Source organism: Mauremys mutica, chromosome 4, assembly GCF_020497125.1.
Source record: "Mauremys mutica isolate MM-2020 ecotype Southern chromosome 4, ASM2049712v1, whole genome shotgun sequence".
In the NCBI taxonomy this organism is placed as follows: domain Eukaryota; kingdom Metazoa; phylum Chordata; order Testudines; family Geoemydidae; genus Mauremys; species Mauremys mutica.
Window position 1 is genome coordinate 114,464,402 of NC_059075.1, and position 24,356 is coordinate 114,488,757.

Below are 24,356 nucleotides of genomic sequence, written 5' to 3' on the forward strand. Positions count from 1 at the left end.
GAACCCATGTGCCCCATCTAGCAAGTGCTATCCAGCTGACAATGAAACCCCCCATCACAAGACAATTTTGTAGTTCCCCAGTTACCCAATCAGGGTGACAACATTTCATTCCTCCTGCCCCAATAACAACGAAATTGGGGGCTCCCACAGCTGTGAAAGTAACCATCCCATGCTGCTTTGCGGTATGCTAAGTGGGTTGGGAGTGCCCATGCAAATAACCGAAATACCAATGCAACACTTTCCGCACTCCCCATAATTTACCACCAGATGTCAGGGTGGGGCTCATCCTGACTCTGCTTACATCCTCCCCCCAGCCGAGAATTTGTCGTCCCGATAAATCACATTCCCTACTGTACCAACTTATTGGCCCCCGTCAAACGGCCTCAGATAGCCCACTTTAGCTTCCACAAGCCTGTGTGCTAAATGTATTGGCTCCTCACTAGTCACCCCAGGTGCATCATAAGTTAATCGTTTCACTGGTCTTATTACCCTGTCTCGCCTATTGAGAATCTCTGTTGCTGTGGCAGGGGGAACATCCTCTTGAGTAACGGATGGGGAAGTTTCCTGTGAGTCCCCCTCAGATACTGCCATAGGCCCCTGCATTTCCAGTTCTAACAGTGGAGGGTTGATGGTGCTCAGGACATCCTCCACCTGTATGTCTCCGCTGTCCAATAACCCGGGCGTGACATCACATGGGGGTCCCACCAGTGGCTCAGGGGTATCAGGAATAGGCCTAAATACTTCTGCCATGGGGTTTAGGGTGGAAGAGGAGGTGCTCTCATTTGATTCAGCTGATCGAGACTGAAATCTTGTCTTCATCCTAGGATACACCATGGTTGTGTCTTCCTCCTCAGACTCACTCTCAGATGTGCTGAGTAGGGGTAGGTTAGCTGCAGGGGGCCGCCTGTCCATGTTGGAAGGTGGTTTTGGTACAGCACCTTCATTCTGCCCACTTGCCCTGTTGTGGCCCATCTCATAAGGGCTGCCCACCAATTCCCCCACAGGGAGCAAAAGGTTTCTATGCACAGTCTTTGCCTGCCCTGGACCCTCTTCAGGTTTGATCTTGTAGACCGGCAGGTCTCCTAGCTTTTCCATCACCAAGTAAGGTATTGCCTTCCATCTGTCAGCTATCTTGTGTTTGCCAGCAATACCCAAATTTCGCAGCAGGACTCTGTCTCCTGGCTGGAGCTCTTGCAGACGTACCCTAGCATCATATCGATGTTTGTTGCGGTCTGCATTCTTCCGAGCTGCAGATGCAGCTAAGTGATAAGCATCCCGCAGCTTTTCTCGTAGTCGGGATACATATTGCTGATGAGTTTCATAGCTATCTCCATCCTCGGATACACCAAAGCACAGGTCTATGGGTAATCTTGGTTCTCGCCCAAACATCAAGAAATATGGGGTGACTCCCGTAGCGTCGTTCTTGGTGGCGTTGTAGGCGTGCACCAGAAATGCAACATGTTGGCTCCAGGTTGCCTTCTGCTCTGGCCGCAAAGTCCCTAACATATCTAACAGAGTTCGGTTGAACCTCTCTGGCTGAGGGTCACCCTGCGGGTGATACGGCGTTGTCCTTGACTTTTTAATTCCTGCTGTCCTCAGCACCTCCTTTAGAAGGTGACTCTCAAAGTCTCGTCCCTGATCCGAGTGTATCCGGGCTGGGAATCCATAAACTGAGAAATATTTTTCCCACAGTACTCGAGCGACAGTAGTGGCCCTCTGATCACGTGTGGGATATGCCCGCGCATATCGCGTATAATGGTCGGTCACTACTAGAATGTTCCCAATATTCCTCTTGTCCACTTCTAAAGACAAGAAATCAATGCAAACCAGCTCCAGAGGTTTGTTGCTGGTGATGTTCTTCAGATATGCAGCCCTCGTGGGCAGAGTTTTCCTTTGGACACATCGAGCGCAGGTCTCACATTTCCTGCGAACATCTTCAGCCATCCGGGGCCAATAGAACCTACTGCGGGTAAGTTCCAGGGTCCTCTCCATCCCTAAATGTCCAAAGTCATCATGCAGGGCCCTCATGGCCAGGCCTCTGTACTCTTTTGGCAGCACTAGTTGGTTCCGTTGCCTTTGTAGAGGGTCTGTGGTCACACGGTGTAGCACTCCCTGAATCAGTTTTAGCTTGGTCCATTCTCTCAACAGTAGTTTGCCCTCTGGGGTAGGTGGAACAACCGCAGCTGGGCCTCGCCCCTCCCTTTTGGCAAGTAGCGTATCACGAATGGAAATATCTTGCAGCTGGGCTTCCTGCCAGTCAGCCGCATTGAGCACGGGCAAGGGAGATTGGTCCAAAGCAATATAGTTCACTGAAGCAGAAGGCACGCATTCAGGGGGCAGGCCCAAAGCTTCAGCAACGCATCCATGAAGGCTCTCATGGGTCTCCGGCTCTCGGCGACTCACGCTGCAAATAGCTCTCACTCCATCCGTGGGTATCACAGCAACTCCTGGTGCTTGTGGACGCCTGGACAATGCATCTGCGTCTATATTGCTTCTCCCTGATCGGTATTGAAGGCTGAAGTCATAGCTAGCCAAAGCGGCCACCCATCTTTGCCCTGTAGCATCCAGTTTAGCACTTGTTAACACATAAGTCAGTGGGTTGTTGTCTGTCCACACCTGGAACTGAGCACCATACAAGTAGTCTCGAAATTTCTCAGTGATGGCCCATTTCAAGGCCAAGAACTCCAGCTTGTGGGTGGGATAGCGGGTTTCACTATCAGACAGTCCTCGGCTGGCAAAGGCTACAGGCTTACGCTTGCCTTCCACCTCCTGGTACAGCACTGCTCCCAGACCCTCCAAACTGGCATCAGTATGCAGGATAAATGGCTTGCTTGGGTCAGCAAAGACTAGGACAGGGGCATGAGTTAGGCAAGTAATGATTTCTCGAAAAGCCCTTTCACATCTCTCATTCCACCGTGGCCCAAAGGGTTCGAAGGGGCCATAGTGTCTCTGCACGGAAGGCCCTTTATTCTTGGTCTTAGATTTGTTCTTGCTGGACTGATATCCCCTGGTAAGATCATTGAGGGGTTTTACAACTGTAGCATAGTTTTTCACGAATCTGCGGTAGTAGCCACTAAACCCAAGGAAAGTCTTGAGTTCTCTGTAGTTGCTTGGACGGGGCCATGTAGTGAGTGCTTCTATTTTATCAGGATCAGTACTCACACCCTCTTGGGACACGATGTGGCCCACATACTTCACTGAGGTCCTGCAGAACTGGCATTTGTCAATGGAAAGCTTCAAACCATACTCCTCCAACCTATCAAGCACTTTAAGAAGTCTTTCTTCATGCTCTTCCAAAGTTCTTCCAAACACAATTAAGTCATCTAAATAAACTAACACTTGTAGTAAATTCATGTCTCCCACAACTTTCTCCATAAGACGCTGAAATGTGGCAGGTGCTCCAGAAATCCCTTGGGGCATGCGTTCGAACTGATAAAACCCTAATGGGCAGATGAAGGCTGTCTTCTCCTTATCTTCTTCACCCAGAGGGATCTGGTAGTATCCACTCCGAAGATCCAACACAGAGAACCACTGGCTTCCCAGCAAACAGTCTAAGGCATCTTGGACTCGAGGCATTGTGTACTGGTCAACCACAGTACGGCGGTTCAGGGTGCGGTAGTCAATACACATCCTGATTTTCCCATTCTTTTTACGTACCACCACAATGGGTGAGGCGTATGAGCTGCGGGACTCTGTAATGATGCCGTTTGCAACCAGCTCTTGAAGATGTTGTCGCACATCTTCCATCTCGGAGAGAGCAAGCCTCCTAGATCTCTCTCTGAAAGGTCGGGAGTCATGTAGTCTGATGTTGTGCTCTACTCCTTTTGCGCATCCCACATCCCACTCATGCAGTGAGAACACCTTGGGTCTTTCACAAAGTTTCCTCCTCAGGCGATCTTTCCACTCCTCGGACAATGGTGAATCTCCAAAGTCAAACTTTGCTGGGTCTATTGTCGGAACTTGAGTCTCACACTGGGGTTTTACAATTGATTCAGGCTCGAAGAGGTCTGCTATCTTTTGTCCTTGCTTCACAACAATATCTCTACTTGTTTCATTGGCAATCAGTATAGTCACCTTTTCCTGGGCTTCAGCAGGTAGGGTTATGACTCCACTGGGGACCAGCACTCCTTCCGGGAGCTCTCCTTCAACTGGCTGCTCTATCATTGCTAGTGCCCCTTTACTGCCTTTCAGCCTGGTACTCATTACAAGCACTTCTTGCTCTGTCCTTGCGGGCACTACTAAGGGGGTTGTGCCCATGTACTTCAGTGCCCCAATCGGTAGCTCAGATGTCTCCTTTTTAGCACTCTCAATTTTCCTATAGGCTTCAGCACAAAGCATATGGATCATCAGGGTATTCAGGTACTGGTCCCCAGCCCGTCGTCTGCAGTAATCCGCGAGCACCTTGAAGAGACTGGAGTTGGTCCCTATCAGCACAGACACATCAGAGGTCCCTTTAGGGTCAGGGCATATTAAGGCAGCTGTGTCTACCTCTTCTCTTACCCCAGCAACCTCCTCTGGGAATTCCAGGTGCACTATGACATACCCTTGGTAGGGGTATTCATCCATGCTGAGGCCACACAGACCAATGCCAGTCAGTGGCTGTATAGGCAGGTGCCTAAGCATCTGTTGGTAGAATGACTGAAATATAATAGTCACTTGAGATCCAGTGTCAAGCACGGCTTTACACTCCACCCCTTCAATCCTCACCATGACCTCTGCTCGCGGCCCTATCAGTCCTGCAGGGATCCCAGGTGGACGGTCTCTTTTGGGGGAATCTTCAAATCCTGTAGGTCTAGGTGGTCTCCGTCCCCAGACCTTCTGGCCGCTACTGGGTCTCTCCCAACTGCTCCTCAGCTTTTCATACACTAAGGAGGGGTTCTCTTCCTTATGGCAGTTAGCAGCACTGTGCCCATCCTGACCACACCGGTAGCAAAAGAATTGTCCTTTCCCCCTTCGCCGGGGTGGGACAGTGGCTCTAGATACTGACTTCTCCATTGTCACAGTCTGAGGCTCCTTATTCCTGGAAACCTTAGCTCGGTCAATCATGCTTTGCAGCTCAGCTATCCGTTTCGTCAGGACCTGCATTTGTTGGGCAAGTTCCTCTGTGGTGCTCACCATCAGTACACTGGCCATTTGCAGTGGCGTTGTGCTGCCTGGTTCCAATGTTTGGGCTTCCCAACACTCGCTGGCAGTCTGCCTTTCTTCCTCTTCCCTGACCTCCTTTATCAGCTGGGAGTAACTTGGGGGATGTTCCTGCCGTTCTCTTAGTCGGAGATGCAGTAGGATCGGGTTCTGATACTGAGTCCCTCTTACAACTTGAGCCAGTCTGGTCTGATCCATCTGCTCAGCAGTCACTGCTCCCCTCATAACAGCTCTCTGAAGCAGTCTTTCCAGCCTCTGTATATAGGCTGAAGTTTTCTCACCCCTTTGCTGTCGGGAATCAAGGAATTTACAGTAACTGTCTTCAGGGCTCTCTACGCTCCCAAAAGTATTATCAAGGGCCTTTAGGCAGTCCTGCACACTAACCCCAGGGTCAATTAGCTTCAGGGTGCGAATTACATCTAGTGCTGGGCCACTAAGGCTCTCTATTAGACATCTTCGCTTTTCTACATCGGGTACGGCCCACTCCCGCAGCATTTCAGTGGTATGCTCCAACCAGGGCTCAAACTCCTCTTTCCCATCAAATAGCCTTAACTTACGACAAGAGTTTGACGTAGCATATGCCAGCACAATCTTTTCCAATATATGCCCCAGTGCTTTTGCCCAATCATAGGCTGTGGCTGCCGCCCCTGAGCTAGAGGCTGCAGGACTGGGGCCCATCAGACCCGACATATTAGCCATTATACCAACAGTAATTTCCTCAAAATATAAACACAATTATTTCCCAATACAGTGGAACACTCAACATGTGCTTGCGAGGGGTACTGACCCAGGGATCCCGGACGAGCCCCCAAAAATGTAACCCTTCTGCCGGGCCGAAACGATAGCAGCAAGGGCCGGGTTCAATACCTAGGGGTCCCTTCCCCACAACATAATGCAAAACCAGCTCGAGCCCCCACCCAGTGACCTGGGAAAATCTTACACACACCCCTGGGCGCCTCAAGGAGGCAATACTTCCCCTCTCGCAAGCACAGACTCTTGGTGTAGCAGAAAAGGTTTAATTACATAAGATAAACAACAACAAGCATTAAATTTGGAAAATACCTTAACTAGAGATCATGGGTCAAACCGTGAGCAAAGACCCACTCCAGCAAATTGGGCCGTGTCCCTCTTTCTGGGCCCTTGAGTCCAGCAACCCCCCAAATCACCCACAGTCCCAAAAGTCCCACAATCCAAAAGTCTCTGTCCCGGGTCTGTGCAGCCCCAGAGTTCAAGAGTCTCTTTGCAGAGGTCCCCCTCCCCAGCCTGGGTAGAAAAGGGGCACCTTACATGGTTTGGGGCCAACTGCCCTGCCTCTTCGTGGGGTTCTGCTTCCACCAGCCGTCCCCGCCACCGCTCAGCTCCGCTGGCTCTGTGGGCTGCTCTGGTCCACCAGCTGTCCTGTGATCTGCTCCGGCCGTCCTCGCGAGCTGCTTGGCTCCACTCACCCAGGGCTGCACAAACTGCTCCACTCCGTTCTGCCAGCTGCTCTGCTCCATGGTATTGCTTCAGGCTCCCCCACTCATAAGCACAGTACTCAGTGCTCTCAGCAAGTTCAGCTCTTTAGTGATTTCAGCTCTTAGTCATTCCAGCTCATAGTAGGGGAGCCCCAGTGAGTTCAGCTCAGTAACCTGTATCTAGATTCTTAAGGGAATCAAACATTAACTCTGACATTCCACAGTGGAGAGAGGCACAGGTGGAACTGGTGCATCTGGCTCACACAAGAAGCCTGCACCACCCAGTACAGATATCTGTCCCCAGCCTCTCTCTTCTCAATGGGTTTTGGAACCCATGTGCCCCATCTAGCAAGTGCTATCCAGCTGACAATGAAACCCCCCATCACAAGACAATTTTGTAGTTCCCCAGTTACCCAATCAGGGTGACAACATTTCATTCCTCCTGCCCCAATAACAACGAAATTGGGGGCTCCCACAGCTGTGAAAGTAACCATCCCATGCTGCTTTGCGGTATGCTAAGTGGGTTGGGAGTGCCCATGCAAATAACCGAAATACCAATGCAACACTTTCCGCACTCCCCATAATTTACCACCAGATGTCAGGGTGGGGCTCATCCTGACTCTGCTTACACAAATAATGGGGAATTTGATGGTCAGAGGCTATCATAAACACCAGTGTTTTGACTAAAAGTAGGAGAGCCAAAGGTGGGTAACAATCCCATGGGTTAAGTGACTTTCTGAAAATCAATGCAAAAGCAAGTTGTGCTGTCAGGCTTGGGTTCCAGTACAAGGGGGCTCCTTCACTCACTGTGAGACTCCTTTGCCACACCCAGGTCCAATGTGGTTTGCAGTTTCCACCAAGCCACCTCCCATATCTTCTGGGGAAGTGGCCAAGGCATCTCTCAGACTCATTGTCACAGGGGTATTTCAATGTGGTGATAGGCCAAATGTGTCTGTCCTGGTAGGGGCAAAAGGTGAGGTGGAGGAAGGAACTGGTCCCAGTGTCTGGGCTCTGAGACCACAAAATTTTTCAACATTTGTTTCAAGGCTTGTTAAACCTTAGGCCAGTGGTTTTCAAAACAGTTTTCAAAACACATACCCCTCGAGGTACCTGAGCTCTCGTCAGAGGATGAAGGAGAAAAATCTTTTAACGGCAGACAGGCCAAGGTTGGGAGCTGAGTGGAAAGATGCAAGCCTGCGCAGACTCCCCTGTGCAGACTGTTAGGCAGGGCAAGTGGAATCAGGGATGGCCTTATGGGCGTGAGCGATTGCCCAAGGTGCTGTGGTCGGGAGGTGGGAGGGGGCACTGTGGTCAAAAGGTAAGGAGCGAGGTGAGCCTGGGGCGCAAGGCCATAAAGGGAAGTTGGGACAATGGGATGGGGAGGCAGTGCTTGATTTGTGCACTGGGATGCACAAAGAGCAGCATCTGCTGGTCATGAGCCCAGAGGTGCCAGATGCACAGCTCTGAAGTCAGCACTACTTCAAGCAGCAGCACAGAAGTAAGGGTGGCGATACACATACTATGCCACCCTTACTTCTACTCTGCTGCTGGCAGCGGCACTGTCTTCGGAGGTGGGTGCCTGACCAGCAGCCGTTGCTCTCCACTCTGCCTTCAGAGTGGCAGGTGCTAGCCAGAGCGTGGCAGCTGCTGCCTGGGAGCCCAGAGGTGCTGACAAAGATCCTGTTTATTTAATCTTGCAAACTGCCTTTTTAATAAAGTCAAAAGTGAAAACCCAAAGTAAATATAGGATCTACAAACAACATTAGTCAATGTTTTCTTTTTTTCTGAAGCATCAAAAGCTCTAATAGGCTACCCTGTATTTCAAAAAATATAAAAGGTCAAATTTTCATTCGAGTCTTTGCAAATGCATAGGAAAAAAAACACACATGCATCCACATTTAAAATATTTACTAACAAGTATTAGAGTGTTTTCATAGGTATATTATGACCCTATCTCAGATGGGGGTACCCCATAGACTACATTATTTGGAAAGGAGTATGCAACCTAAAAAGTTTGAAACCCACTGATCCAGGCTGTTCATTTGAAGCTGGTATGCAGATGTTTGAATGGTCTTGATCTGTAAGAGGCTAAATAGCTCTTCCACAAGTCTAGACAGGAAATAAATTCCCTAGTCAGCAGGGGTGAAAGTAACTTAAAGGACTAACCAGTACGCCAGAGTCCTGAGCAGGAGGTTGAGGCCCCACCCCTGCAGGTTGAGGCACTACTGAAGAGGTGGAGCTTTTAAATCCCTGAGCCCTTTAAATTGAGATTTAAAGGGCCCTGCACTCCGGCTATGGTAGTGGCAGCTGGGAGCCCCGGGCCCTTTAAATTACTGCCAGAGCCCTGGGCCGCCGCCACTACCCCAGGGCTCGAGCAGCGGGGCTCTGGCAGCAATCTAAAAGGCCCAGGGTTCCTGAAAGTTGTAAAAACACCAGCATCTGCTGCACCAGTCTTTGCTGTGGTCTTGTTGCTGGGAAACCAACTCGCAGATCAGCTGTCGCTGCTAGGGGCTGCCTGTTACTATTGTGGGCCACCATCTGTTGTTGTTGCAGTGTGACCTGCTTTTGTTTCTCCACCATCCATTTGAGTAACTGCTCCAGATTTATCCATTTTCTAGACTCTATCAGATCTCACCGGAGGGTGAGGAAATTTAGGGGTTTTTGTGTGTGTCATACTCTTCAACGGGGTTGGAAAGTTGTTCAGATTCTCTACCACGTTGTCATGGACTTGGTCTCCCATAGGACATCCTTGGGATGTGATAGGATCCTGCACTCACCTAGTCCTCATCACCTGGGCAGTCATTAGCACAGATCCAGGTGTGGGAGAGACCACCCTCCAACTACGTCCTGTAGAATCTAATCTTTCTTGGACTACTAAAGGTCCCAAAAGGGAGGAGGAACCTAACTAACAGAAAGCAGTGGCAGGCCACCATTCCTTCAAGAGGGCCCTGGCCAGCTGTAGTCCAGTTCAGTGGCCTCAGGTAATTCATTTGTAAAAGTTTTAAAATATTTTAAAATATTTGGTTAAGCTGGTTGTTTCTTCTAGGACTGATATGCTTTGCAGGTGTGGTGGGGTATGGCTGTTTTGCCCATAGCTGTTCATTAACATTTGTTTGGCTAGTGCTGGGTTTGTACACACTGGCACAGGTAGTAGGTAGTCCAATATTGCTGAAATTAGTGTTGTCAAGGGAGGCAGCTGGTGCTGAGATGCGCAAATACAAAACCTCTTTCACTTAGTTTTAGAAGCCAGTGTAGTTGAGACTTTCCTGTTTTGGAACAGGATGGTCTGAACTTCAGCTGAACAGCTTCTTTCGGTGGATATCAGCCAGCCAGCATCCAAGCTGTCAGAGGTAATGATGCTGAGTCTAGGTCAATGGTATGATTGTTTAAGAAGAACACTCACTAAGGCTTTTCCCCCAAAAGATTTGCCCTGATCAGAACGTGTCCTCAGGCTTTTTCTGTACCTTTGCATAAAAGCTTGATGTGTGTATCTATAAATCTGTTGGCCATTCAGGCCAGAGCGAACATCGCTTGCCACCATATCACCTGTGTGATGGATATTGCAATCCTATGCAATATCTCTAGGGACCATATTGTATTAAGTTTATATATCACTGTAGGCTAGGGATTGTATGCAGCTTCAGGGACAGGGTTATTACAGCTTCTTCAGAAACCAGAAACAGTGGGGAGGGCTTAAAGTCAATCACTTCAGTTGTAAACTGGGCTGGCATATACTGGTTCAACCTAGATTTTTCAGAAGCAGCAAAGAATCCTGTGGCACCTTATAGACTAACAGACGTTTTGCAGCATGAGCTTTCGTGGGTGAATACCCACTTCTTCGGATGCAAGCAGTGGAAATTTCCAGGGGCAGGTGTGTATATATAAGCAAGCAAGAAGCAAGCTAGAGATAACGAGGTTAGATCAATCAGGGAGGATGAGGCCCTGTTCCAGCAGCTGAGGTGTGAAAACCAAGGGAGGAGAAACTGGTTCTGTAATTGGCAAGCCATTCACAGTCTTTGTTTAGTCCTAAACTGATGGTGTTAAATTTGCAGATGAACTGGAGCTCAGCAGTTTCTCTTTGAAGTCTGGTCCTAAAGTTTTTTTGCTGTACGATGGCCACCTTAAAATCTGCTATTGTGTGGCCAGGGAGGTTGAAGTGTTCTCCTACAGGTTTTTGTATATTGCCATTCCTAATGTCTGATTTGTGTCCATTTATCCTTTTCCTTAGAGACTGTCCAGTTTGGCCGATGTACATAGCAGAGGGGCATTGCTGGCATATGATGGCATATATTACATTGGTGGACGTGCAGGTGAATGAACCGGTGATGGTGTGGCTGATCTGGTTAGGTCCTGTGATGGTGTCGCTGGTGTAGATATGTGGATATGTAGATATGTGGGCAGAGTTGGCATTGAGGTTAGATTTTTCAGAGACTAACAAACAAACCAAGGGCTTTTGCATAAAAAGGCTGCATTTAAACTGACTCAGGCCTTTCTTCCTGACTGATCAAATAGACAGGGGCTTCTGTTCAAGGGGATAGCCTCAAATCTTGTGGAAGGGTTGAAAAGATTTTGGCCTACTAGGGACTCAGAAGATTGATGGGTGACTCCTGGTATGTTTAATGTGTGTTTAAAGCTTTTACCTTAAGAACAAATGTGCTTGCTTAGAAAGACCTCCCTGGTAACTTGTAACTGCTGTTGATATACTGTTCATAGCCCTCAGTTCCCAGCCTGTTTGACTCACAAAAGACCTTCCCCACACCCCCCAGCCTCTGCTTGAACCAAAGCCATTCAGAAGAAAGACTTACAAAAAAGCAACGAAAAGGCAGTTGAAGACACATCTAAACCCCTCTGGACAAGGGTGACAGGATTAATGAAACTCCCTCAGCCTCATTTGCATCAAGGATGGGACAGGGAGGCATCCCCATTAGCATACAGAATGGAGAACAGAGATTCCAAGGCAAGAACCGCAATGAACTCTGGGGGATCTCTGCTTCAGATGTTAATGAACCCACATCTGCACACACCCAGATCAGTAGTTATCAGATCAATTCTAGTAATAAATCCTTTAGTAGTATTCAAAATACTGAAGCTGCCTAAATGCATTGTGAGCTCCCTCCAAGGGACACCGCCCATACCCAGGAATGAACAGTTCCCATTGACTAGCCTGAACAAAACAACTTTGGTATATCTCTTGAGCCATCAGTTTCCCCTTAAACAAATCTAGTTTTCTCCCTTAAATCATTGTTCTTTCCCTACAAAAACCACTACCCATGCTCAAGTAAGTGCTCTGATGCCTGGATCCAACATCTGCATCAGTTCCACTGGGACTTCATGTTCTCCTGACTGATCGTACTGAGGGCTCTGCCTGTCTCCAGCACTCCGGACCCTCAGCTACCACCACTACGCGGGAACCCCGATCGAGTCAAGCTTCACGGAATGGTGAGAACCCAACTCTCTCTTTCTAGGTATAGCCTTCTGACCCTGACTTGTGTAATCAGTTATAGTTTTCTAAACCTGACTTTTATAATCAAATTAAATTTAGATTTAATATTATAACTCTTTGGTTTGTTTGGCTCCCCTTGTATGGTTACTACCTGGCAGTAAATATTTGGTTAAGCTGGTTGTTTCTCTCTCTCTTCCCCTCCCCCCGCATAGGTGTTTTCTGGCTTCCCCATTTGCTCTACAGCAACACTCCTCATACCTGTGCTAAAGATCTCTGCACCACCCAAAAATCTGGTGGGGTTTGCTCATCAAGTGGGTTACTACCAGAACAATTGTAATGTGAAAGTGCGGATAGGGATGTGCTGAACCTGGAGCATATGAGGGAGGCAGTTTGAAAGTGCTGCTCGATCCAGCCTGCTCATGCACACTCTATTCCAGGGCTGTGCCCATGGCATATGAATGTGACAGCCTGGAGGTGCTGCTTGACCCAGCCTACTGAGTCTAGGGACATATAAGGGGTCAGCTTGGGAGTGCTAATTAACCCAGTCCTCTCAGATGTGCTCTGTTAATGTGTGTGTTCGTCTGATTCTGGGGCTGGACGAACGCAGCCCTGGGGAACCTAGGTCCTGCAGAAGAGCTCCATTGGGAGGGAAGAAGGGAGAAGTAAGGCTCTGTATGAGAACACAAATAACAAAGCAGTACATTGATAGAATTACAGACACCCCCACCCCCCGGAAGAGTAACCCTAATAAATGAGTGTACCACAAAGTAAAGGATCAGAGGAGCCTTAAAACTCCTGGTCAGAAGAGGGTGGGACAAAGGGCTCTGCCCTGGGATAGGTGATGCCTGGAGGCCTGAAACCTGAAACCTGACTGGGAACTCCTGCAGTGGACCATGGAGGAGGAAATACAGGTGCAGTTACATTGAAACTGTGACAGTCTGCATAAAAGGCCACCTGAATTTGGTATTTGGCAAGGTCCATGTCTTATTGTCTTAAACTCAGTGTGTTTCACCTGGGTAAGAAAATGAGCAAAGGCATAACTCCCCTTCCACACTGCATCTGATTTGAAAATCATTTTTCTTTTATTTATCTATCAAGATCAGAGTTCAGGTTTCTCTGATCTCTAGAAACAGTTACTCACATCGCTAATACTTAAGGCAGGAAAGCTGAAAATACTGCTTTATTTTAGGTGTTAGTAATGCCAATAAGTGTTATGCAGAAAATCAGATCTTTCAGCACATGTCTTAGAAGGTAGAAAGATTCTAAGTTTATCCTTAATTCAGTGATGTCCAACTTTTTCAGCTGGACAGCCAAACATATTTCAAAAAGATCAAGGGACCACAGTCAGTACATTGAGGTGGATTCTCTATCCTACTCCACTCACACAACACAAAGGGAGCAGAAACTAGTAAGTCCCCCATATATGCGAGAGTCCTCAGTGGATACAAAGCCACTGAATTCAGAGCCTATGCCTCCCTGCCTGAAGCTCCTGATGTAAAGGGGCATGTGGAGGGGAGAGTAACTGGTGTGTACTGCACTCTTGACAATCCCTTGCTGGAGTATGGTCTCTTGAGGACTGAATCAAGCTGGAGCAAAGATTCTCTAGCCTGAGGTAGGGCAGAGAATCTGGGAGCCATAATCAATTGTGGGTTCTCAGCTTCAGCTTTTCTAATCCTTTCCTTGGCTGCCCTGGGTGGCTGCATTGGGGAAAGGAGCCATCATTTGATAGATACTCCCATAGGCCCAATATAGATGCACTCAAACTTCTATCATGCTATCTCTGGGGTTCTCAATGCCTGACAAGAAAGAAATTAATGCACAAGCCAGAATTATTTTCTCGCCCCTTCCCTAGGATGCAGCAGAGGACCAGTGGGGGAGCTGCTTAGCAGCTGCAACAAGGAAGGGACACAGATGCTGGTCAGAGCACTCTAGGCTCACACCAGAGCTGCTCCTGAGGCTCCAAGGGAAACAGTGGGAGATAGATGGGAAAGCAGTCCCATTGATTTCCTCCTTGTAGTAACAGGGCTGATTCAAATGTTTCAGTTTAAAAGTCAAATCACATAGCTGAGGGTATACATTTTCAGTTTATAGTCAAGTACAACATTTCTTCTTAACACGGTTATCCTTGAAGGCCACAATTTAAATACTTGAGGTCCAAAGTGGTCCACAGGTCACATTTGGATACCCATTCCTTAAATAATAATAGTACTAAAATTAAAATATGTGTGTTAATCGAGAAAAATAAGAATATAACCAAATAGATGGAATACTAACTATTTGTGCTGTTAAAAGACGTAACCTGGCTTCTTCCAGTATGTCAGCAATTTGTTGAGGTGTTGTCTCATATGAAATGTCTGTGTTACAATCTGGACATTTAAGTGTTCTAACAATTTGGGAAACTTCCTCTATATCAAACTAAATAAGAAAAACAGAAACAAGTGAACTGATCGTAACAAATTGGAAACATGAGAACCAAAAAGCTAACTAAGAGAACTATGTTTAAAAAACAAAGGCTAACATTAAATTAAAAATGCTAATTCAAATGCAAATTTAATCTCCATATGGAGTTAGACACAAATGGAAATTGTTACATCAAGACAATAAAGTCAGAAATTAAATTTGCAATATTTCATCATGGCAAAGAAATCTAAGGATCTAAAAAACTGTATGTTTATATTAAAAATTAAAACTTTTTTCAGAAAGATTCTGAACTATTTCTCTTCTTCCTTCTGTGAATCAAGGAGGATGGCGGTGTTCCCTACTCTCAAGAAGCTTATTTATACTCCTATGAATAAATTACAATCAATAAATTATTTAAAACCAAAGTTATTCGAAAAAAAGTATGGCATTGTTATGGTTTTCTTAAAGTATATAAATGCTAAGAAACGTTGGAAAGAATGACGATGAAGTATCATATTATAAAGATTTATACAATGTACTCTGAGTGACTGTTCATTTGTGTAGGCCTTGAACACCAAATGTGAAGGATAAAAGGGTGAAATTGTTTTAATTTTTCTGAAGGGGAGGATTAATTTTCAAAAGTTTAGTAGATGCTACTGTAGATGCTCTTTGAGCACTAGAAGGAAATATATATTCTGGTTAGTGACCTACTGGATCAAATGCCGATACAGAGTTAATAATAAACTTGAATTAATTAACGGGTCACAAGAGTGTCATGGATTAATCTAATCATAGTCTGAATCCTAGCCCCAGTACAACCCAAATAATGATCTGAACAATCTACCTCTAAGGATGTCTGTGCAGGATATCTAGCCCCTAATTTTTTGGTATATTAATTTTCCCCCTTCATAAAAGCCCCATAATTTTAATGGCATATCAGATATTTCCATCAAGCTGGAGACCTCATTTATCATTACAATTCTCTCCTACTAGTCTGTAAACTTAATACTGGAGAGTCTACCCTTCTTGCAATGGATGCCAGTGTAAATCAAAAGCTGTGAATCATTCTTTTGTTTCAAGCATTACTTTTGCCTCTTACATAATTTTCTTTGTAATAAATATAATAAAAAGAAATTACTCACTTTATAAGGGTAATCAATTTTAATTGCTTCTTCAGTCATAGTCCAATTTGCACCAGCTAAAAATCTATCAAGTTTCAACAAGGAAAATGTGTTGGCCTCCTTTTCTTTTATATGCTGAACAGCACTGTACATTGCCATATGTTTTGGAAGAGTAATATTACATAGACCTATGGAAAGGAAGAAAGTGAATACATTTAGGTTGTCAGATGTTAAAGAGAATCCCTGACTGAGACTATTGGGTGACTGACTGGCTGGAAGGCCATTTCTGTAAAGTTGCTGGGAGCAGGGTAAAAGTCTTAATCTAAGAAGCCATATGCTCAGACCATTGCCAAAAACCAGATATTCCACCTTGTAACAGCAGCTGAATGCTGCTCTCACCAGCTCCTCTACTCTGCAGACCCATTTGTTTCCAACGGCAACTGAATAGTACTATTGGGCTGTTCTTTTCCATAGGGTCTTTTACATGAATATTTATTGTGCTATTCTGAGCAATCCATTTCCCTCTTTTTAAGGTCTCTTTCTCATTAGTTAACTGAGGACTCTTTCAGATAGTGTTTGGTACTGTATTGTAATACTGTGAGCGTTAGAGATTTTTATAGAACCTCATCTTTTCTACAGTTCTGTTTTTCACTTTTCCTGTCTTTTATTCCACAACCACCTTCCTGAGAGGACGTCTACACTTGAAACTTGCTATGGCTTTGGTTTAAGTGCCTTCACAACAACTGTTGTGTGAGCAGTACATACACAGCACATTGTGATCCTTTTGCCTTGTATCACTTAGCACAGCAATGTTTTGAAATAAAAGTTTAGTATTCCTGGCAGACATCCAATGGTGCATTGCTTCACCACTGTGCTGTGGGCATTCTGGGAGTTTTTTCACCACATATTGTGGGATACCTACCAGAAGGACATAGAATTAGGGTATTTGGAGTCAAATTAAAACCTTCCCATGATTCCTCTCCTTTCATCCCAACATCCACATGGCCTTGGTGAGCCAGTGACATTTTCAAAGCACTGTCAAGCAGCAGGGAAGAAACATGGTACATGCTACTATCCTCAAGGAGATGATACAAACAGGATGCCACAAGCATATGTAAAATAGTGCAATCGTTTCAGAATCAGAGTGCTAAGGTCACCTGAGGAGGAGGAGACTGAAATCAAGCAGATGAGTCTCTTAGATTTTTCAGGTTTCAGAGTAGCAGCCGTGTTAGTCTGTATCTGCAAAAAGAACAGGAGTACTTGTGGCACCTTAAAGACTAACACTGACACAACTTCACTCATTGAACCAACACTTTTAGGCTCAGACACATAGTACTGACTAATGGGACAAGATAGTGCTGCAGGTCTACGATGGCCAGCAGCAGTGACAGCACTTTCAGGATGTCAAAAGCCACATTCCTGGAGATCTGTGTAAAGCTTGCCCTAGAGCTCTAGTGGTAGAGCAGCACATGCAAGCTCTCCTCACTGTGGAAAAGCATGTGACTGATAAAGTCAGCTTTGCGAACAGGGGCTGCTAACAGGGAGTTTCGCAAGGGAGTTTGGAAGGGGAGTGGGAAGGGAGCGAGAGTCCCTTGTCGGTCCTATCTGTTCCCCTGTAGTCCCCTTAAAACCTATAATTCAAACCACATTTCAAAACCTCTTTCTTTAAACCACCCTTCCATTAACTAGGAGACAATGCAGGCAGAAGCCCACAGCAGAGTGGGGGCTATCCAATTTATTGCACTGAGTGTAGCATGTATGATTACCTGCCCTGTGGGCGGGTGGCGTATGTGTGCAGTCGGTGCAAGAAGCTCCTGGCCCTCAGAGACCATGTACGAACTTTGGAGACCAGGGTGGCGGAACTGGAGGAGCTAAGAGAGGCAGAGAGGTATGTTGATGAGGCTTTCCGGGACACTGTAGAATTGTCCCACCTCCGCTCAGACAGCCCCTGTGCTATTGAGGAGGAAGAAAGGCCCAGAGAAGCAGAGCAGTCAATGGGAGCAGAGGGAAACCTTCCCATAGTTGGGACCCTCCTTTCAGATGGTGCTGGGGTTGCCTCTCGCACTGAGGTTGCCTCTCTGGGGGAGGGAACTCCAGTTTCTAGGAAAAGGCAGGTGTTAGTAATGGGAGATTCGATCATTAGAAACGTAGATAGCTGGGTTTGTGATGACCGGGAGAACCGTATGGTGACTTGCCTGCCTGGTGCGAAGGTTGCAGATCTCTCGGGGCATCTAGACAGACTTATGTGTAGTGCTGGGGAGGAGCCAGTCATCGTACATGTAGGTACCAATGACATAGGGAAGGGTAGGAGAGATGTCCTGGAAGCCAAATTTAGGCTGCTAGGGAAGAGACTGAAATCCAGGACCTCTATGGTGGCATTCTCAGAAATGCTCCCAGTTCCACGCGCAGGGCCAGGTAGGCAGGCAGAGCTTCAGAGTCTCAATGCGTGGATGAGACAATGGTGTAGAGAGGAGGGGTTTATGTTCATTAGGAACTGGAGAAACTTCTGGGATAGGGGGAGCCTATACAGGAGAGATGGGCTCCACCTAAACCAAAGTGGAACCAGACTGCTAGCACTAAACATTAAAAAGGTTGTAGAGCAGTTTTTAAACTAGGAGATGGGGGAAAGCCGACTGCTGCAGAGGAGCATGTGGATCGGACACAGACTTCTCTTAGGGGACCGTCTGATGATAGAGAATCTCCAGGTTATAGTCAGGAGCAGAGGACTGAAAAGTATAATGTAAGGGCCGGATCAGATGATAAACAGTCACATAAAAAAGAATCTGGCACATCAGAAAAGGGCAGACAAATAAACAGGGACAAGTTTTTAAAGTGTTTGTACGCAAATGCTAGAAGTCTAAATAATAAGATGGGTGAACTAGAGTGCCTTGTGATAAAGGAGGATATTGATATAATAGGCATCACAGAAACCTGGTGGACTGAGAGCAATCAATGGGACACAATCATTCCAGGGTACAAAATATATCGGAAGGACAGAACAGGTCGTGCAGGGGGAGGAGTCGCACTATATGTGAAAGAAAATGTAGATTCAAATGAAGTAAAAATCTTAAGCAAATCCACATGTTCCATAGAATCTCTATGGATAGAAATTTCATGCTCTAATAAAAATATAACATTAGGGATCTATTATCGACTACCTGACCAGGACAGTAATAGTGATGATGAAATGCTAAGGGAAATTAGAGAGGCTACCAAAATTAAGAACCCAATAATAGTGAGGGATTTCAATTATCCCCATATTGACTGGGAACATTTCACTTCAGGACAAAATGCAGAGATAAAATTTCTCGATACTTTAAATGACTGCTTCATGGAGCAGCTGGTACGGGAACCCACAAGGGGAGAGGCAACTCTAGATTTAATCCTGAGTGGAGCGTAGGAGCTGGTCCAAGAGGTAACTATAGCAGGACCGCTTGGAAATAGTGACCATAATACAATAGCATTCAACATCCCTGTGGTGGGAAGAACACCTCAACAGTCCAACACTGTGGCATTTAATTTCAAAAGGGGGAACTATACAAAAATGAGAGGGTTAGTTAAACAAAAGTTAAAAGGTACAGTGACTAAAGTGAAATCCCTGCAAGTTGCATGGGCCCTTTTTAAAGACACCATAATAGAGGCCCAACTTCAATGTATACCTCAAATTAAGAAACACAGTAAAAGAACTAAAAAAGAGCCACCATGGCTTAACAACCATGTAAAAGAAGCAGTGAGAGATAAAAAGACTTCCTTTAAAAAGTGGAAGTCAAATCCTAGTGAGCCAAATAGAAAGGAGCACAGAAACTGCCAACTTAAGTGCAAGAGTGTAATAAGAAAAGCCAAAGAGGAGTTTGAAGAATGGCTAGCCAAAAACTCCAAAGATAAAAACAAAATGTTTTTTAAGGAAGCCTGCTAAACAACCAGTGGGGCCCCTTGATGATCGAAATACAAAAGGAGCGCTTAAAGATGATAAAGTCATTGCGGAGAAACTAAATGGATTCTTTGCTTCAGTCTTCACGGCTGAGGATGTTAGGGAGATTCCCAAACCTGAGCTGGCTTTTGTAGGTGACAAATCTGAGGAACTGTCACAGATTGAAGTGTCACTAGAGGAGGTTTTGGAATTAATTGATAAACTGAACATTAACAAGTCACCGGAACCAGATGGCATTCACCCAAGTGTTCTGAAAGAACTCAAATGTCAAGTTGCGGGAACTATTAACTAAGGTTTGTAACCTGTCCTTTAAATCAGCTTCGGAACCCAATGACTGGAAGTTAAGTAATGTAACACCAATATTTAAAAAGGGCTCTAGAGGTGATCCTGGCAATTACAGACCGCTAAGTCTAACGTCGGTACAGGGCACATTAGTCGAAACAACAGTTAAAAATAAAATTGTCAGACACATAGAAAAACATAAACTGTTGAGCAATAGTCAACATGGTTTCTGTAAAGGGAAATCGTGTCTTATTAATCTATTAGAGTTCTTTGACGGGGTCAACAAACATGTGGACAAGGGGGATGCAGTGGACATAGTGCACTTAGATTTCCAGAAAGCCTTTGACAAGGTCCCTCACCAAAGGCTTTTACGTAAATTAAGCTGTCATGGGATAAAAGGAAAGGTCCTTTCATGGACTGAGAACTGGTTAAAAGACGGGGAACAAAGGGTAGGAATTAATGGTAAATTCTCAGAATGGAGAAGGGTAACTAGTGGTGTTCCCCAAAGGTCAGTCCTAGGACCAATCCTATTCAATTTATTCATAAATGATCTGGAGAAAGGGGTAAACAGTGAGGTGGCAAAGTTTGTAGATGATACTAAACTACTCAAGATAGTTAAGACCAAAGCAGATTGTGAAGAACTTCAAAAAGATCTCACAAAACTAAGTGATTGGGCAACAAAATGGCAAATGAAATTTAATGTGGATAAATGTAAAGTAATGCACATTGGAAAAAATAACCCCAACTATACATACAATATGTTGGGGGCTAATTTAGCTACAACGAGTCAGGAAAAAGATCTTGGAGTCATCGTGGATAGTTCTCTGAAGATGTCCACGCAGTGTGCAGAGGCGGTCAAAAAAGCAAACAGGATGTTAGGAATCATTAAAAAGGGGATAGAGAATAAGACTGAGAATATATTATTGCCCTTATATAAATCCATGGTACGCCCACATCTCGAATACTGTGTACAGATGTGGTCTCCTCACTTCAAAAAAGATATTCTAGCACTAGAAAAGGTTCAGAAAAGGGCAACTAAAATGATTAGGGGTTTGGAGAGGGTCCCATACGAGGAAAGATTAAAGAGGCTAGGACTTTTCAGCTTGGAAAAGAAGAGACTAAGGGGGGATATGATAGAGGTATATAAAATCATGAGTGATGTTGAGAAAGTGGATAAGGAAAAGTTATTTACTTATTCCCATAATACAAGAACTAGGGGTCACCAAATGAAATTAATAGGCAGCAGGTTTAAAACAAATAAAAAGAACTTCTTCTTCACGCAGTGCACAGTCAACTTGTGGAACTCCTTACCTGAGGAGGTTGTGAAGGCTAGGACTATAACAATATTTAAAAGGGAACTGGATAAATTCATGGTGGCTAAGTCCATAAATGGCTATTAGCCAGGATGGGTAAAAAATGGTGTCCCTAGCCTCTGTTCCTCAGAGGATGGAGATGGATGGCAGGAGAGAGATCACTTGATCATTGCCTGTTAGGTTCACTCCCTCTGGGGCACCTGGCATTGGCCACTGTCAGTAGACAGATACTGGGCTAGGTGGACCATTGGTCTGACCCGGTATGGCCGTTCTTATGTTCATTGCCATCTGGAAGCTTACCACACTTGATTGCTAGCAATCAGTAGCTAACCAGTCTGGTGTTAGTAGATCAATTGTCGAGACTGTTGTCATGGAGACATATGCTGCTTCCAAGAAGGTGCTGTCCCCTGGGTAATAAAGCAGGGCAATGCACAGGAGGTTATTAATGGTTATGCACAGTTGGGGTCACTGATGGGATCCAAATACCTATTCCTTGCCTACCCTGACCCCCCAGGCCTCTGAGGTCATCAGAAGAACAACGTATTTCTCCCTGGTGCTGCAGGTCTTGGTTAATCACCATGTTCACAAACATTAATATGGGGTGGTCTGGAAAGGTCCATGATGCCAGGATCTTTAGAAACTCTGGACTGTTTTCTGTAATGATAAATTGAACTTCTGCTCTCATGGTATCTATGGACAATAAAAGTGTTATGATTCCTACAGTAATTCTGGGAGACCAAGGTTATTCCTACTTTCCTGGATTATGAAGCATTTTACTGGACTCCTGGATGGTAGAAAGGAATTGTATAACTATACCCTGAGTATTTGCAGAAGGATAATGGAATGTACATTTGGAAGACTGAAAGGTAAACGGAGGAGCCCAATGTCAAGGCTGGATATAGATGAAAAGTATTTGCCTTCGATTATAGCTACTTGCTGTGTTTTGCACAATTTTTGTGAAAGGGAGAGAGACTTACTGATGGAGGCAAGGAGGAGATTGGCAGATTTGCAGAAGGTTTTGAACAGCCAGAGGGAAGGAACCTATGAAATGATGCAACTGCTGAGGGGCAGAGTCAGGAATCCATTGTGCTCCAACTCTGAAGCTACAGGCCATTTGTGAACAATATATATTCTTTTGTACAAGGTGTTAATCAAGATTACTGCACAAGTATTGCTATGTATGTGCAGTCATGCAAAATTCTTATTAAGTTTCATGTGAGACATTTTAGTGAACTGTTTAATGAATTTGTTCACTGAAGGTAAACTTTATAATTAATTGTACAAGATGCAGAAATACAACTGCAAAGACATTTTCAATTTACTTTTAATAAACATAATATACCAATTAAAATGTACTCCATATTCACAGTAAAATTATTATTAAAAATAAATAATTTGCAAATTTTAAAACCCATTCAGAACCTAAAAAAATTATATAAAAGTGTAGTGGGCAGTTCACTTTGTGGTTTCAAGGTCACAAGTGTGTATAAGCAAGCTGCTCAAAACTATTCTCTGCAGCTTGGAAGGTGGGATGGGGCAGAAGAGTCTATTTCTTGCAGGTGAGGGAAATAAGGGGGTTTCCTATTGTCCACTGTTCTCTTTGTTGTCCTGAAGCATGGAATGTCTAGAAAAAAAGGTTACTAACCTTTTGTAACTGTTGTTCTTCAAGATGTGTTGCACAAGTCCATTCCACTCTAGGTGTATTTGCACTCTGAGCACAGTCGTCAGAAATTTTTCCCAGTGGTACCCATCGGGGTAGCTTGAGGACCCTCTGGTGCTGTGTGCTCATAGCACTGGTACAAAGCACCCAGCTGACCGTGCGCCTCCTCAGTTCCTTCTTTCTGCCTATGACGATTGCTGTAACTTCTATCATCCTTTCTTTGGCAAGCTCTCTCAGTGATCTTCTCTTTCACATATTTGTACATGTTAGTTAGTGGCGAGTAGTTTTAGTGAAAGTTTTTGTAACTTACTGAGTTATTGGCGTTTTTATCCATTTCCTGGTGATGAGGCATGCCTTGGTGCCTCAGAGCGATCCGCACTCAAGCGGCCTGAAGTGCCTGCAAGAAGCACATGTAGGGGGACCACTGCCAGATCCACCAAGACTTTAAGCCTTGCAGGAAGAAGGACCGGGAGACAGGCTGAAGTTTTTGTCTAGAAAATAACCTATTTCTGGGTGTTGTTGCAGTGAATGGTGTGTTCCAGAATGTGAAGATGTCAGAGTAAAGGGGAATCATATGCTGTGTTACAGTCCTTGATCAATGAACCACAATGTTCTCCAGGAGGGTTGTTTACCTCTCCATCATTCCCAGCAACTCTGCCTATGAGGATCTAACCATTTCCCTGTCCTTTTCTCTCTTCTCTTTTTCATGTTTCAGGAACCCTTCCCTCTACTCTTTCACCTTTTTATCCTTCAAGTGGGATGTGCATGCAATTTCTTTCAATAAGTTATCTCTTGAGCTCCTTTTACTCCTATGTAAATTGGACAGGCATTTAAATCAATGTTAGCACCCTTGTGTGTGTGATTGCCACAATGTGTCAGCTGCTTTGTGCGGGGGGGTGGGGGGAGAGGGCGGAGAGAACAAGTTATCGTCAAAATTGTAATTACCATGTCAACACTGATAAAATGTTGCTTTTTGTTCGATTTTGGAATTCCACTCCCATAGGTTCTTCCCAGTCTTCAGTGACCTTCAAGACGGTAAGACATTTTCACAGACTTCTCCATTTGGGTAGGATCCCTGGACCTGTGTTGTAGGGCTGGGTGACATAAGAATGGTCATACTGGGTCAGACCAAAGGTCCATCTAGCCCAGTATCCTGTCTTCCGACAGTGGCCAATGCCAGGTGCCCCAGAGGTAATGAACAGAACAGGTAATCATCACGTGATCCATTCCCTGTTGCTCATTCCCAGCTTCTGGCAAACAGAGGCGAGGGATACCATCCCTGCCCATTCTGGCTAATAGCTATTGATGGACCTATCATCCAGGGTGTGTATACTTGTTCTGGCAACTTAGGGAAGGTTAATAAAGACCAGGTGGGCTATGCGCATTAGGGGAATGTGGCTTATTTAAACACAGTGCAGAAGACACAGGCTAGTTATTGAATATTTACTTCTACAGGTTGCTGGTGGGATGGGAGTGGGTTGGCGAGAAGCCAACAGAGGGAGGCATGTGCCCTTCTGCAGGCTGTCCTTACTTTGGATCAGGGTGGATAAAAATCAATAATTTAAAAAATAAAAATAAAAAAAATCTGATTCTTTTTATTTAAATCATTT

At 45.3% G+C, this 24,356-nt stretch overlaps 1 pseudogene; it reads right to left on the reverse strand.

Moving 5' to 3' along the window:
• The window catches only part of LOC123369017, a 322,921-nt pseudogene that overhangs the window by 195,808 nt on the left and 102,757 nt on the right, over nt 1-24,356 (reverse strand).